General features: G+C 38.1%; 1 protein-coding gene across 9 annotated transcripts in view; it reads left to right on the top strand.

Annotated features, from left to right (window-relative positions):
* ART3 (ADP-ribosyltransferase 3 (inactive)) overlaps window positions 1–14,685 on the top strand; it is a 101,396-nt gene that overhangs the window by 41,461 nt on the left and 45,250 nt on the right. For 2 of the 9 annotated variants that reach the window (XM_055384525.2, XM_063705321.1), the window contains exons 2-3: window positions 5,274–5,354; window positions 5,872–5,905. The exons of 6 other annotated variants lie outside the window; for them this stretch is intronic. The gene's annotated coding sequence lies outside the window, so the exon portion shown is untranslated. The remainder of the gene's footprint in view (window positions 1–5,273; window positions 5,355–5,871; window positions 5,906–14,685) is intronic. One more of the 9 variants, XM_055384529.2, reaches the window with a different exon arrangement.

A 14,685-nucleotide genomic window follows, 5' to 3' on the forward strand; every position in this document is an offset into this window, starting at 1 on the left:
TTCTTTTTTCTTTTTTTTTTTTTTTTTTTAAGACAGAGTCTCGCTCTGTCACCCAGGCTGGAGTGCACGGGCACGATCTCAGCTTGCTGCAACCCCTGCCTCCCAGATTCAAGCAAACAGATTCAAGAAATTCTCGTGCCTCAGCCTCCCAAGTTGCTAGGATTACAGGCCTGTGCCACCGCACCAGGCTAATTTTTGTATTTTTAGTAGAGACGGGGTTTTACCATGTTGGCAAGGCTGGTCTCAAACTCCTGGTCTTAAGCCATCCACCTGCCTCAGCCTCCCAAAATGCTGGGATTATAAGCATGAGCCCCTGCACCCAGCTGGTGTGTACCAAATTTCTGACTTTAAAGGAAGGGCAGTTATTTGTTTCCTGAAAGTTGAGCACAAAAAGAAGAAATAAGCTTTAGTTTCCAGTGATTAAGGATTTGAAAAATAGTTACTGGTAGTTCAGTTTACTTTGTTTTTTAACTATGCCTGTTCATGCTGATCACATACAGGTTATCTCTATCTTGTTACTGGAATTGGATTGTTTCTCATTGGCTTAATTAAATTTATTGCACAGGAAGAGTCTTCCTGGAACATTTAAGCTATACCTGATTTATTAACTACAGCTCTGTCATTTTCTTATAAATTAATTAAGAGTTTGATCTACCATTCCTCTTCTGAAAAGAAAACAGTGTTTCTCTATCTTTTTGGTAGAAGAGTTACTAAAAAAAACCAGCTATTATTTGTCTCTTTTTTCAACCTGGCAAAGCACAGTATATAAATACTGTTTGTTTTATCTATAACCAAATTTAATTGCCTTGGAATATTACTTTTTGCCAAGTCTACTGCCAAGTTAATTTTATTAGGGTATAATTAACAGTCGTCAAAGAAAAGCTACTTAATTTATTTCTGCAGGAATTCAGAAGAAAAAAGAATATGGGTTTAAAACCAATTACTTTCCTTTAAAATTGTAGGTAAAATTCAAAGTCGCATATGTTAAAATTTAGAACACAGAAGTAGAAATGATCAAGTTCTGCCAGCTCATTTAACCCTCTTTTCCATGTCCTCTGTACCTCTGTCAGAATGTTTGCTGTCATTTGTATGTATTTGAGCCAGGAACAATGGGTTGTACAAAACAACTTCAGCATCACCATAAACTTCAGAGAAATCATGTTTCTCACAACAAAGCAGCTCTGTGCATGGGCTTTAGTTGGCTGCCTGGAAAATGACTGCACTCGACAACTGCCAGGTCAATGTAGACGTTCATGTTAATTTTTCAAGTTGGGAAACAACATGCCTATTGTTAGGGGATAGAAACGTGAGAGATTAGCAATGAGCAACTTTACAAGCAACTAACTGAAGGAAGCTTGATTCAGTAAGAAGGGAGAAATAGTAGCTTCACTTATTACCATTATTAGTTTATTGCTTCTGCTACTCAGAGAAGCTGGAGGAGAGGAGAAAATAGATCTGGTCGATATTATTTCAGGGCTAGTTGGAAAGAGAATAAATGCACAAAGGAGCTTGCTTGGAGAGATGACCCCTGCATGTGAATGTTAGAAGAGCTATGTCTGCAAGGTATGAAGCTTCATTGGATTTATTTGTATTTTTAAAAAATAGAATATAGTAAAATGACCATTTATAAGGAGTATTTCAGGACACATCATTTGCCAGTTTGAACTAAGTGTTATTAAACTTAATGTTTTAAATAGATATAGTTGAGAGTGCGAATATAAAAAAAATAGGACAAGAAAGATGTTTTTTGTTCTAGCTATTTTATTTCTTATATAATCTTGATACTTAAATTATTTTCTTTTGGATTCAAAACAAAAATAATACTTTTAAAATATTTAGGCTGGGCTTAGTTGCTCATGCCTGCAATCCCAACACTTTGGGAAGCTGAAACAGGAGGATCACTTGAGCTTGGAAGTTTGAGACCAGCCTAAGCAACATAGTGAGACCCCATCTCTACTAAAAACTTGAAAAATTAGCTGGTTATGCTGGTGTGCACCTGTAATCCCACCTATTTGGGAGGCTGAGGCTGGAGGATCCCTTGAGCCCAGGAGATCAAGGCTGCAATGAGCTATGATCATCCACTACACTCCAGGCTAGGCTACAGAGTGAAACCCTGTCTCAAAATAAATAAATAAATATTTAGGCTATGTTTTCTAAAATTTTATACATTGTGCTGAATGCTATTTTCCTTGTAATGAAAAGCCAATAAAACATTTCTGTCAATTTTCTTGTTTTCTTTCTTTTTTTAGAGACCGTCTTGTTATGTTGCTCAGGCTGGACTCAAACTCCTGGCCTCAAGCAAGTCTCCTGCTTTGGCCTCCCAAAATGCTGAGATTACAGGCGTGAGCCACAATGCCTGGCCTCTTGTCATTTTTCTAAGACTTTCCTAACATCCTGGTTTCACCTTTGAATCTACAACCTAGCTTACTTTCTGTGTTTCTTACTTCCCTGTTCTTACTTTCAGTATGAGCAGTAAAAGGTGTAGTCAGAGAAATGTGGCTCACTCTTCAGCTCTGAGTGTCTACCTCTCACCCTGTATTTGTGCAGTTGGTGGCTGGGTATGTGGTGGTAACTGGATGAGTGATGGAGTCCAGAATAATTGCCATCATTTGTTTAATGTCTCCCATGTGGCACGTAATGTACATAGTGTCTCACTAGTCCTCACAAGAATTCTGTAAGAAGGGGCACTGTAAAAAGGACATTAGTGGCAATTTAAAGAAGAAGAAAGTGGGCCTTTAAGAGTTTATATAACTCCCCCAAATCACTTAACACATTTAGTTAAGAAGCGGGGTCAGGGGACAGCAGCAGTGAAAAACACAAGAATTCCTTTCTGAGATGAAACGGGAGTGAAAGGCATCTCAAAGGTCTGACAATGTAATTCCCAGACCCAAGCCTCCCTGGAAAATAGAAGATGCAAAAGAAGATTAGAGCAGAAGACTAAATGTGGAACAATTTGGGATAAATAAAATCTGAGGGTCCTGGTGAGAAAGCAATTAAGAAAGCTGGAGAAGGTGTCTAGATCCCAATTTAATTTACATTTCATTGAATAACAGGAGAATGATTACGTGAGACTTGTTAAAACTTGCATTTTGTTGGTAAAGTTTATCTTCTACTTTCCCATTGTGATTTGTAGTAGTAACCCTTAGAAAATTTCAGAACAGCCAATGTTTATTCCAGGGACTGGGTAAAAAGAGAGAAGCCTGTGTTCTTTTCTGCATTTAGCTGTGATGAACAGAATCTCTGATCTGAGGCAGTAACTGATGTCAGTGCAATAGGTAGCCAGCAGGTCAACTCCTGTCCCTAAGGATTTATACCAGATGAAGGTCTTGTGACCTTCCAGAGGAAACAGAAAGGACAGAGAAGGAGGCAATTAAACTACTTTAAGACTTCGGTGACAGTGCTGCTCCCTCAGTGCCATCCCTCTACCCCACTACCTTTCTCCTCCTTTAGCTTTTGTTCTAAATTATTTCTCAGAGTCCCAGTAACCCTAGGTGTTATCTCTCTGCTCATTCTAGGTCCCTTTCCTTCCAGAACCCTTGCAGTTTGCGTTTACATTTTTGGAAGGATGCCAGGGATTAGCCCAGTTAGTAGATCAAGCTTCTAAGGGTTAAACTAGTGGAGGGAGACTTTTTACCTCTACCTGTGGGGTCTTCCCAAAATCTGATGAATATGCAGAGCCCGAAACTGAGTCTGGAAAGCCAGAGAGGCCTTTGAACATATTCTAAAACTAAGGACTCTAAAAATAGGTCTTAAAAGCCACGAATCAAGGGTTGGGGAAGAGAAAAAGAGTTGCAGGTTTAGAGTAAGGGGGCAGCGGGCCTGGAAATTGCCAAGAACCAGCATTATAGTTTAATAGCACCAGAGTAATGGGAGGATGGGTTGGGGATGGACAGTGTGTGTGAAGAGACCAGGAAAAGCGCAAAGTTCCTGTTGCCCATCAGGCTGAGGAGGAGAAAGAAATGTATTCCTGACATCTCACGTTGAGATTTAGAATACCTTTCTCCCTAGGAAAAAAAATACATACTAGATTAGATTTCTAGGCTAGCCTGCTAAAATAGTTTCCTCATAATGAACTTGAAATACAGATTCTAAGTATCATGAGAAAAATCTCGGTAGAAAACAGTGGGTTATCAAATGAACTTTTGAATTAGGTTGCACTAATAAGAGGGGAATCACCTGTAAATTAGAATTAAAGAAAAGTTAGCCATACTTTAGTAGTTTATCATGGCTTACACATATTCATTAAGATTATTTACTATTAATTCTTTAAAAAGTTTAAAAAATAATAGTGACACTTTTGAAGAGTATTGATTATTTTATCAAATATCCCTCAGTTTGTCTTATCTGATATTTTCTCATAATTGGAATGAGGTTTTGTATTTTTGGCATGAAAACTACAAAATTATGTTTTCTTTTCAGTATGTTGTATCAGGGTTCATAATATTGATATGTGTTGTTATTAGTGATGTTTACCTTGATTATTTTATTACATTTGCCATCTACTAGGAAATACCTTACAGGTTGGAGGAGACTTAAGAGAAATAACTAAATGCAATGTGGGTTCTGACAGGAACCTAGGAAAAGGATATTAGTGGCAAAATTGGTGAAATTAAAAGAAGGTCTGAAGTTTAGTTAACAATATTCCAATGTTCCAATTGGTTCCAAGTACCAACGCTCATTTCCTGTTCTAGATAATTGTACTATGGTCATAAAAGATGTTAATATTAGGGAAAGAGGAGTGAAGGAAATAAGGGTACTCTCTATACTATCTTCTGTAAATCTAATATTAACTCAAAATAAAAAGTTAAAAAATAATGCTATCTAACATTTATATAGTGCTTCCTATTTGCCACATGTACTCTGCATCTATTAACTCTGGCTCTTTTCAACAACCCTGTGAGGGGAACTGCTATTATCCCTATTTGACATATGAGGAGACCTAGATACAGAGAGGTAAGAAGCATGTCCAGTGTCACATGGCTGTGAATTGGTCACATAGCTAGAAAGTGGCTGAGTTGGAATTTGAACTGAGGCACTTTGGATCCAGAAATCAGTTACAGCATACTGGCTTTCAATGTGCTATATACGCACATAGTTTAAAAAGATTCAGTTATACTCTTCTGTGAAGCAATCTCTGTTACAAGTTTTTTGGCTTTTCTTTTAATCCTTCAAAGAATAATTTACTTTCCAACATTGATAGGAAAGCAACTCACTTTGGTTTTCATTTGTAATATTCAGAGCTGTGCTATGACCATGTTTTAGTCTCTCTTCAGAATCTTCTGATGGCATGCTAACAATTGTAGATGGCAACTGTGTTGGAAACTAGGGGATCCCATCTGAGTTGGTCAAAGTCTGTGAGTAAAGTGCTAATTGCTCATAATTACTATGTTATGATTAAGTACCATATGATTAAGTAGACTCAAACTTCATTCAGAATTTAACCAAATTCTGCAGTTGCTCTCATGAGTACTTTGGTTAGTATGAATGCCTTTTTCATTTTACTATTGAAATTACATTGTTTTAACTCAAAAACTGTCAGCTATTGTAACAATGACTTTGTAGTCTTTAAAATTGAAGAAAGAGTACAACATGAATTACTATACATTAGACCTTTGACAGTCTGAATGAATTGCTTGAGTTTGGTCTGATTAGTGTACCTAATGTAGAGACTGAGCTTCCTTAAATTGCCAGAGGTGTAAAGTTTCACAAGGTACTGGTTGCTGTAAAGGAAGACTGACTTTGAGTTAAATAGAGAGTTGATTAAATGCATATATTGACAGTTACTGACTCAGTAAGCTTCATAATTCTAGGAATCAATCACTGCTGATTCATATGTTTAGATATGTTCATTTCTATCTTTCTGTTTCTTAGGCCAAAAAGAAAAAAGAAAACCAATATTTAAGAGGTGAGAAAAGTAACAGGAATCTCCTATCTATTTATACACATACACACAAACACAACAAGCCTGTAGTCTTTGCTGCAGAAGCAGCTTGTTTTTCATTCCATAGGGTATTTATTTTTTCTGTGCATTGAATTAAAATTTGTAAACAGCGGGAATTGTGGCTTGTTAAAAGAAAAACCTTAGACAAATTAAATTTAGCAGAGCTTAATTGAGCAAAGAATGATTTGTGAATTGGGTAACCCCTCAACCAGAATAGAGAGGTTCCAGAGCTCTGTGTGGTGAAAGAAGATTATGGATAGAAAAAGGAAAGTGATGTAGAGAAAATGGAAGTGAGGTACGGAAACAGCTGGATTGATTACAGCTTGAAGTTTGCCTTATCTGAGCATAGTTTGAACAGCTGGCTGCCCTTGATTGGCTGAAAGTTGGTGATTGGCACAAGAGTAGATTACAGTCTGTTTACACATCCAGTTAGGTTACAGTTCACTGTGTATGGAGAAACCTTTAGGTTATAGTTCACAATGTATGGAGAAACCTTTAGACTGAACTTAAAATATGTAAAGAGACAGCTTTAGGCTAAACTTAATTTAACAGACTTTTTGGTTGCCTTTGGATTGGTGGGGCAGGGGAAGAATCTAATAGCAGATATTTGCTTTGCAAGGTCCAAAGATCAATTTTGTTTTCTTGCTGTCTTCTCGTTATTTTCTCTTGTTTTTTTTTTTTTCTTTTTTTTCCTAAGCTTTATTTGCATCTCCAGTCCTTTTCTCTATCCTTACTTTTTAATTGACTATAATATGGAATTGAATTTTTTAAAAAATCTGTTAAATTTATTTTTAAAAGTTTATTTCTTGGTCTTGCATTTAAAAGGCTGTGAATTGAACCTTTCTTCTTTCTTTAACTAAAAAAAACTGTAATTAAGTGGCTTTTTGCTTAAATATGTTCTCAACTAATTTTTCTCCTTGTAGGTAGCTTAAAGGAAAAAGAAATGTCCTTTCAGTACTCTCATTACATATTCAGGCAATCCCAATTTGTATGGACAACTAAATTAAAGTAACGAGTGACTCTGACAATTTAGAGAAATGAATTAGTAAAGTTTAGTAGCATTAAGCACAGGAGGATTTACTTAGGAGAAAAAGCAGGCAAACTTTATAAACACAAGTTGGAGAACTATCAAGTTTGTACATGTCTGACAGAGATGAAGGATACAGAATAAACCACTGGCCAAATATAAGTTAGATATGTAACACTAACACATAGAATTAGCAAAGAGGATGTTGTGGGTTTATATGGAAGAAATCTGTGAGTCACTGGTTAGGAAATCAGAACCTACTTTCCTATAGATGTCAAATGGTAAGGGTGATTGTTCAGTCTGAGAGGTCCCTCCAGGGCAAGGAACCTTGTCTGATTTATCTTCCATCTCATCCTGTTGCCTTGCATGGAGTCAGGTCTTAAAAAACTCATTTCCGTAGTTCCTGGTTTATAAAGTCTAATTAACATATAAGATACCCCAAATTCAAGCCTTTGTCCTATTTTCTTCTTAACCTACTGATGTCAGATGTTTTTCTATTTTGGAACATAATACTGTTGTAGAATATTGTGGAATCATAAGTTACTGATTAAGTTACTGATATCATAAGTACATTGGTAATATGTAACCAAGCCCAAAGAACCCTTTTTATTTCATATCAGTTTGATTTATTTTGGCCTGTGACAATCAACTGTTTTCTCTCTCATGAAAATCTCTTTTCTTGAGGCTTCTTATTCTCCTTCTCAATCTCCTTCTTGAAATCTTGTCTCTCTCTGCACCTAAATGCTAGTGTTTTCTAGGTTATTATGCTCTCTATCTGCAAGCCTACACACTTATTGGCTAACATGGTAGGCAGAATAATTATTCCCCAAAGATTTCCATGCCCTAATTCCTGGAATCTGTGAATATGTTATATTACATGGCAAAAGGAACACTGGACTTATAGTTATGGACCTCAAAATACATATATACATTGGGTGGACCCACTGTAATAACATGGGCACTTAAAAGTGGAAGAGGAAGACAGAGCAGTCAGTTAGAGAGATTCAGTGGAAGAGGCAGGAGGTATTTGATTATGAGAGAGATTCCACTTGCTGTTATTGGCTTTGAAGATGGAGAAAGTGGACCACAAACCAAGGAATGTGGGTGGCCTCTGGAGTCTGTGAATAGCCCTCAGCTGACAGTCAACAAGGAAACACAGGTCTCAATCTTAAGTCTTCAAGGAACTGCATTCTGCTAACAACCTGAATGAGCAAAGAAATTGATTCTCTTTTAGACTCTCAGAAAGTAACTTAGCCCTGCCAACACTTTGATTTTAGCCTACAGAGATCTATGTTAGGCTTCTGATCTAGGAACTTTAAGATAAGAAATGTGTATTATTTTAAGCCACTAAGTCATGATAGTTTGCACAGCAACAGTGACAAACTATTGCAGCTAATGACTCTCAAATTTAAATGACTATCTCAGATCTTTCTCTGAACTAGTCAGTTGCCTATTGGATAGCTTCTCTACAGTATCTGGCTGGAACCTCAAACTCATTACATTGAGATAAAACTCTTTTCCCTAAAACCTGCTCATATTTTTTATCTTGATGTTGCTCCTAACCATTCAGACTCCTTAGCCAGAAATCTGGGGGTCAGTTTAAACTCCTTTTCTCAAAATACACTATTTCTCTACACATCCCTACGCTATATAATTGATACCAAATCATTTTGATTTGGGGTTTATTACCACTGATTTAGGTCAAGCTCCCACCACTTCTCACTTGGATTTCTCAGGTAATCTCCCAACACATCTTCCTGCCTCTCGTTAAAATGTCTTGGTAATTTATTCTTCTGTTCTATGAAAGTGACCTTTTCAATCAGATTATGTTTCTCCTCTACTTCATGGTTTCCCATTGCCATTTCAGTAAAGTTCCAATTTCTAAGCATTACACACAAGGCTCTTTATGATCTGATTCCTCTTTCCTCCCCAACTTTTTAACTCTTTATGTTCCATAAAACATATCATGCTGTCCAGCTGTATTAAATGGCTTGCATTTTCTTGAACATGTGCTATGTATGCCATCAGTGCCTTGTACATACTTTTTTATCTGACTGGAAGGCCCTCCTTTCTTTGTTTCCCTAACTCCTACTTCTTTAGTCTTCAACTGAATTGTCACTTTAGTTAGGGGCTCAGTAAATGTTGGTTTAAAGAGTAAATGAGAAGAATGCCAAAGAATAAGGATTGTGAACCACTGAAATGGATTTTTACACGAATTTCTAGAGTCTCTTTCCCTAAAGGACAATTTTAGATGGCAATGTTTCTGGAATAGTTTGAGGGTAGCCTTTTGTTAGTTTTATGTAAATGCTAAGAAGAGAGCATTTGAGTTTGGTATTTGGAGTAGGAATAGACAGGAACTCACTAAAGAGTTACTTCAGAAGAGAAAGTCATTATGGATGATGGTCTCATATAAGAAAGCTACCAGACCTACTCATGTAATCATCCACTGTTCTTATCTGCAAGAGGGATTACCCCTTTTAGTTTTGCTTCCTATTTTTTAAAAGCTAAGATATCCTGTTCCAGAGAGAGTAAGCTTACATTAAAAAGCATTAAGTATCTTTAGTTTTCTTTTAAATTTGACTTATGTTCTAATGATAGTTACTTCATGGGGGTTTCCAACCTTGGGAAAAAAGTTAATAACTATTTTTTTAGGTTTATTATGAGAACTATACAGTTTAGTCAATATAAAATATACAGTGCCTTGTGTGTAATTAAGTAGTTAATAAAGGCTAGCTATTAGTCGTTATAAATTATCGTTATTGCTAAGCATTTAAAAATGATCCACCATTTTGCAGAGATTTAAACATCTCAGAGCATCTCATCCTTATGTGAAAGAAAAATAAATCTTTTTTTTTTTTTTTTTGAGACAGAGTCTCGCTCTGTTGCCCAGACTGGAGTGCAATGGTGCGATCTCGGCTCACGGCAAGCTCCGCCTCTCGGATTCACGCCATTCTTCTGCCTCAGCCTCCCGAGTAGCTGGGACTACAGGTGCCTGCCACCATGCCTGGCTAATTTTTTGTATTTTTAGTAGAGATGGGGTTTCATTGTGTTAGCCAGGATGGTCTTGATCTCCTGACCTCGTGATCCGCCCACCTCAGCCTCCCAAAGTGCTGGGATTACAGGCGTGAGCCACCGAGCCCGGCCCCAAGTCACATTTCAAATGCTCAGTAGCTACATGTGGTGGCTAGTGGCCATTGAACAATACACTTCTAGCTATTCTCTCTGTAAGGAATGCTCTCCTACAGCTAATCACTTGTTTAAGTCCCTTACCTCCTTCAGGTTTTTGCTAAATTTCACTCTCTCAGTGAGGCCTACCTTGACCACTCTATTTAATACTATAGTGTGCCCCAACTCCCCACACTTCACACTTCTTCATTCTTTATCTCTTTCACTGCGTAATTACTAATTTATTATTTTCATTGTTTATTGCCTTCCTTCTTTTTCTCTACTACTTCATGGACGGAAGCTTCCTGGAGGCAGGGATTTTTATTTTGTTCACTGACAACATCCCAACACCTAGAATAGTGCTTGGCCTATAGTAGGTGCTCAGTAAACATTTGTAGATTAAATGTAATGAAGGAATGAGTCATTGCAAAAACTTGTTACAATTATAAATAAGCATATACTAGATTCAAGACATAATTCAGAAAGAGTTAAAAGCATCGCTGACCAAATCTCTCTTAACTAGGTCTTGAATATATTCTCTGTACCTTATACCATTTTAAGCTGGGAGTAATGGGGAGAGAAATGAGGAGTTTAAAATGAGATTAAAAGAAGCTTATAATCTGTAGTTAGGAAGACAAGATTCACAAAAAGAAACTAGGAAAAAATCCTGAATTTTGTTGAAAAAATTAGAAAATGGACTTACAATAAGGTCTCTCCGGTTGTGCCATATATATTCCTTTGATGAGAATTTCCCAATAGGTATTTAAGTAGTCATGTATTTATATATCATTATTTGACAGAGACTCAGAGAACATAAAAACAAGAAAGCTAAAAGTAATATAAAGCCTGCACTTGAAAATTAGTTTAAAACAATGATAGTGAAAAATAGAATAATTTTGGCATTAAACATTGAATTTATACAAATCTTTTAGAGTTTCATGTATTATACAAAGTTCTGAGGAAAAATTATTTTGAACGTAGAATTATATACTAGCCAACTGTTCATCAGATTCACATTTCAAAAATGAAAGCACTGAAGATGTTTATCTTCCATGCATCCTTTTTAAGGAAATAATTTCAGAATATATTCCTACAAAACAAAGATAAATATGAAGCAAAAAGCTGTAGATGCAGTAGCATGAGACAAAAAATAAATTAAAAAAATAAAACCACTGTAGAGTACAAGAAATGGAAAAAGTACCCAGGGATTCAATTGAAAGATTTTCTAGTCTCCTAGTTGTTGGCCTGGAGAGCAGTTTGTCCAGGTTAGAACTGGTCTTCAAGAATAAGAACAAAATGGATTCCAAGCAATAGAATTGGAAATAGAAGCACATTAGGTACACGATGGAGACAAATACTACTTTTCCCAAGAACCACCACGATCACCACTACCATCACCACCAAAAAAGGCACTCAGAAACTAAAGGAAAAATAAAAAATTTTGGTGATCTAAATACGAAAGAGACAAAAGTGGGGCATGATTTTAAGGGATTAGTGGAGTATGGGAAAGGAATATTCATTTGATCTTGACATAAAAATGTTTTGTTTTGAGTGTGAATAGTGATCATGACATTGAAACAGCAGAGATGGAAATAAAATCCTAACTTGTGTCTTGTCTTTATACTAAAGAGTATATAGCTGGTTGCAATAAACTTGCAGTAAACTATACTTTTGATTTTTAATTTTAGAATAGACCTTTACTTAAAGCATGACTACAGAACAAAAAGCAAATGTTATTACATTTTGACAACATAAAGATAAAAGAACTACTGATGGAAGCTGGGAGGTGAAAGGCAGAAAGGAGGTGAAGGGAAGGGTAACAGTGCTAATGTCCTCTTATTACAAAATGAGTACCAAAAAGAGAATATTGAAAGTGGATGCTTTAAAATATACTAACAATATTGCTTCAATTATCAGTGTTGGTAGAAAGATGGGAGTTGGAATATTGAGTAAATTTTTTTTTTTTTTGAGACAGGGTCTCACTCTGTCACCCAGGCTGGAGTGCAGTGGCAAGATCATGGGTCACAGCAACCTCCACCTTCCAGGTTCAAGCGATTCTCCTGCCTCAGCATCCTGAGTAGCTGGGATTACAGGCACCTGCCATCATGCCGGGCTAATTTTTGTATTTTTAGTAGAGACGGGGTTTCACCATGTTGGCCAGGCTGGTCTCGAACTCCTGAGCTCAAGTGATCTGCCCACCTTGGCCTCCCAAAGTGCTGGGATTACAGGCGTGAGTAATGGTAGCCATAGTGGTGGTGAGTTCAATCAAGGAGGAAGTGTTTGCAAAGCAAAAATTGTGAGGCGCACCTCTTACCACCACAAAGTTCAAAAACAAATGATTACAAATATGGCGAGCTCACTGAGTGCTTTTGTACTGAATCATTTAATCTTGTGCATTTGTATTATTGTATACTTTTGGAATTTTTATTTTACAATAATTGGTGTTCATTCATTCATTTCCAAACCTGTTCACTTAACATGCCGATCTTTGGGATGTGGGAGGAAACCAGAGTCCCTGGAGAAACCCACACAGACATGGGGAGAATGTACAAACTCCACACAGACAGTAGTCCTGGCTGAGAATCAGGTTTTTTTCTCATTAATGGTATAATGAAATGGCCTTATTCAAGGACCTCCTGAACCTCCCACACTCTGATATAACCCTCCAACACACACACACACACACACACACACACACACTCGTTGAAATCATTACCATAGAGACTCCTTGTCCTTGATAAGAATGTGTCTCTCTCACTGAAATAGGGGGAAAGAAAGTTGAGAATTAAAGCCTAGAGGCCTAAAATCTACCAATAGGATGTGTCCACAAATATAATATTACATTATAATAATATATACATATATGAATATGTTGTATTATATAACATCAATATATTAAATATAATAAAGCAATCTAATCATTATATATTGAATGGTGTAGGGATAATACGCATTATTTTGAAAATACTAAATAGATATGTGTTTCATTCCCTTTATAAAGTCTGTCTGTACTCCGTAACCTTTAAGATTATCCTTAGTAGTCTGAAGGAAGGAAAAGGTTGATAATGCCAGAATAAGAAGTACATAGGATAAAGGTGAAAGAAATAGCACATAGGAAGTATGCCTAACAGGAATTGGGAGTGGAAGACCTGATTCTAGAACAGGGAAAAGGAGAAAAGAGAATTCAGACTCCTGTAGCTCCTCTGGACTGAAACCCTAGAAAGCATTGATGTAGGGGTTTAGAAACACCCTAGTAATTTTCAGGGAATCTTTTAGCAGCAGAGATTTTTTCTTTTCATACTTCTCCTTGTGTTATAGGATCTTTGGGGTGTTGATTTTCTTCCGCTGTAAACCTCTGTTGCCAGTGGGGCCTTTGCCCCATTTCTTGTCCTGCGTCCAGGAAGAATGAGGTATGCAGACAAATGAAGGGTAAGGAAGAAGAAGAGGAGATTTATTTAGTGCTATAACTGCTCAGAAGGAGACCCACAGTGGGTAGCTCCCCTCTGTGGGCAGGCAGGTCGTCTGTCAAGTGTTCAGCTCTCAACAGAGAGGAGGCCCTGGAGATGGCAGCTGCTCTCTGCTCGCTGGTCATCCTCCTGAGGTCTGCTTTTCTCTGCAGGCAGGTCATTTGGCAGTCTCTGCAGATCTCTGAAGCTATTAGCAGAGAGCGTAATTAGCAGAGAGGGTAGCTCCTCTCTGCTGCTGGTCATCCCGTCGTCTGCTGGCTCTGGCTGAGCCTGGCTATTTATGGGCCTCAGAGGGGAGGAAGTGCACACTGGTTGGCCCATGGGTGGTCATGGGCAGGCCTGGAAAAGGCATCAGTGTCCACTCCAGTCAGTGGAACTGTCAGGCTGGGCCCCAGCCTTCAGGCCCTCCCTGACCTGACAGAAGGACCTTACTGGAGACCCACCCCCTTCCACCTGGGACTCTGCCTCCCACTACTCATGACGCCCAGGCTCAGCCTGACTTTGCTCCAAGATTGGAGCAGGAGCCAACAGCAGGGAGAAGCCAAGCAGTGGGAGCAGGCACTTTTAAGCTTGTGAGGGCATGGGGGCCTTCCCAGGCCCCCAAGAGTGCAGGGATACCTGAGTCTGCTGCCATAGTTTGGGCAGTTGCACCCCTGCCCAGGAGGGCAGGGCTCCTGCCTGCTCTGTGGAACAGGCAGCCCTGGCCACACCTTCCTGCCACAGCTGGGATGATGGCAGGCCAACTGGAGTGGCTGCCACCATCACTTGGGCAAACTGGAGAATTTTTAAGGTCTCTTAGAAAAAGCATTATATTTAACAAGTTGAACATAACAAAGTAGCAGAATGAGTTGGGAAAGGACAAAAGATTCTCTCCAGTTTTCTAAAATCAAAGTTGTCATGATAGAATTCCTAGGTTTCCCTTTGGGCTTAGGGAAGGTAACTGGGGTACAAACCAGTTTATGATCTTCTTTAAGAAGATGCCCGCCAAGGGCAAAGGAGTGCATCTTGAGTTTGTGGGAGGCCCACCGAACAGGGTGAAAGGACATAGAAATTGTTTGTCTTTAGAATGCCCAATGCCAGGAGGC

This window comes from Gorilla gorilla, chromosome 3, assembly GCF_029281585.2.
Source record: "Gorilla gorilla gorilla isolate KB3781 chromosome 3, NHGRI_mGorGor1-v2.1_pri, whole genome shotgun sequence".
Lineage (NCBI taxonomy): Eukaryota > Metazoa > Chordata > Mammalia > Primates > Hominidae > Gorilla > Gorilla gorilla.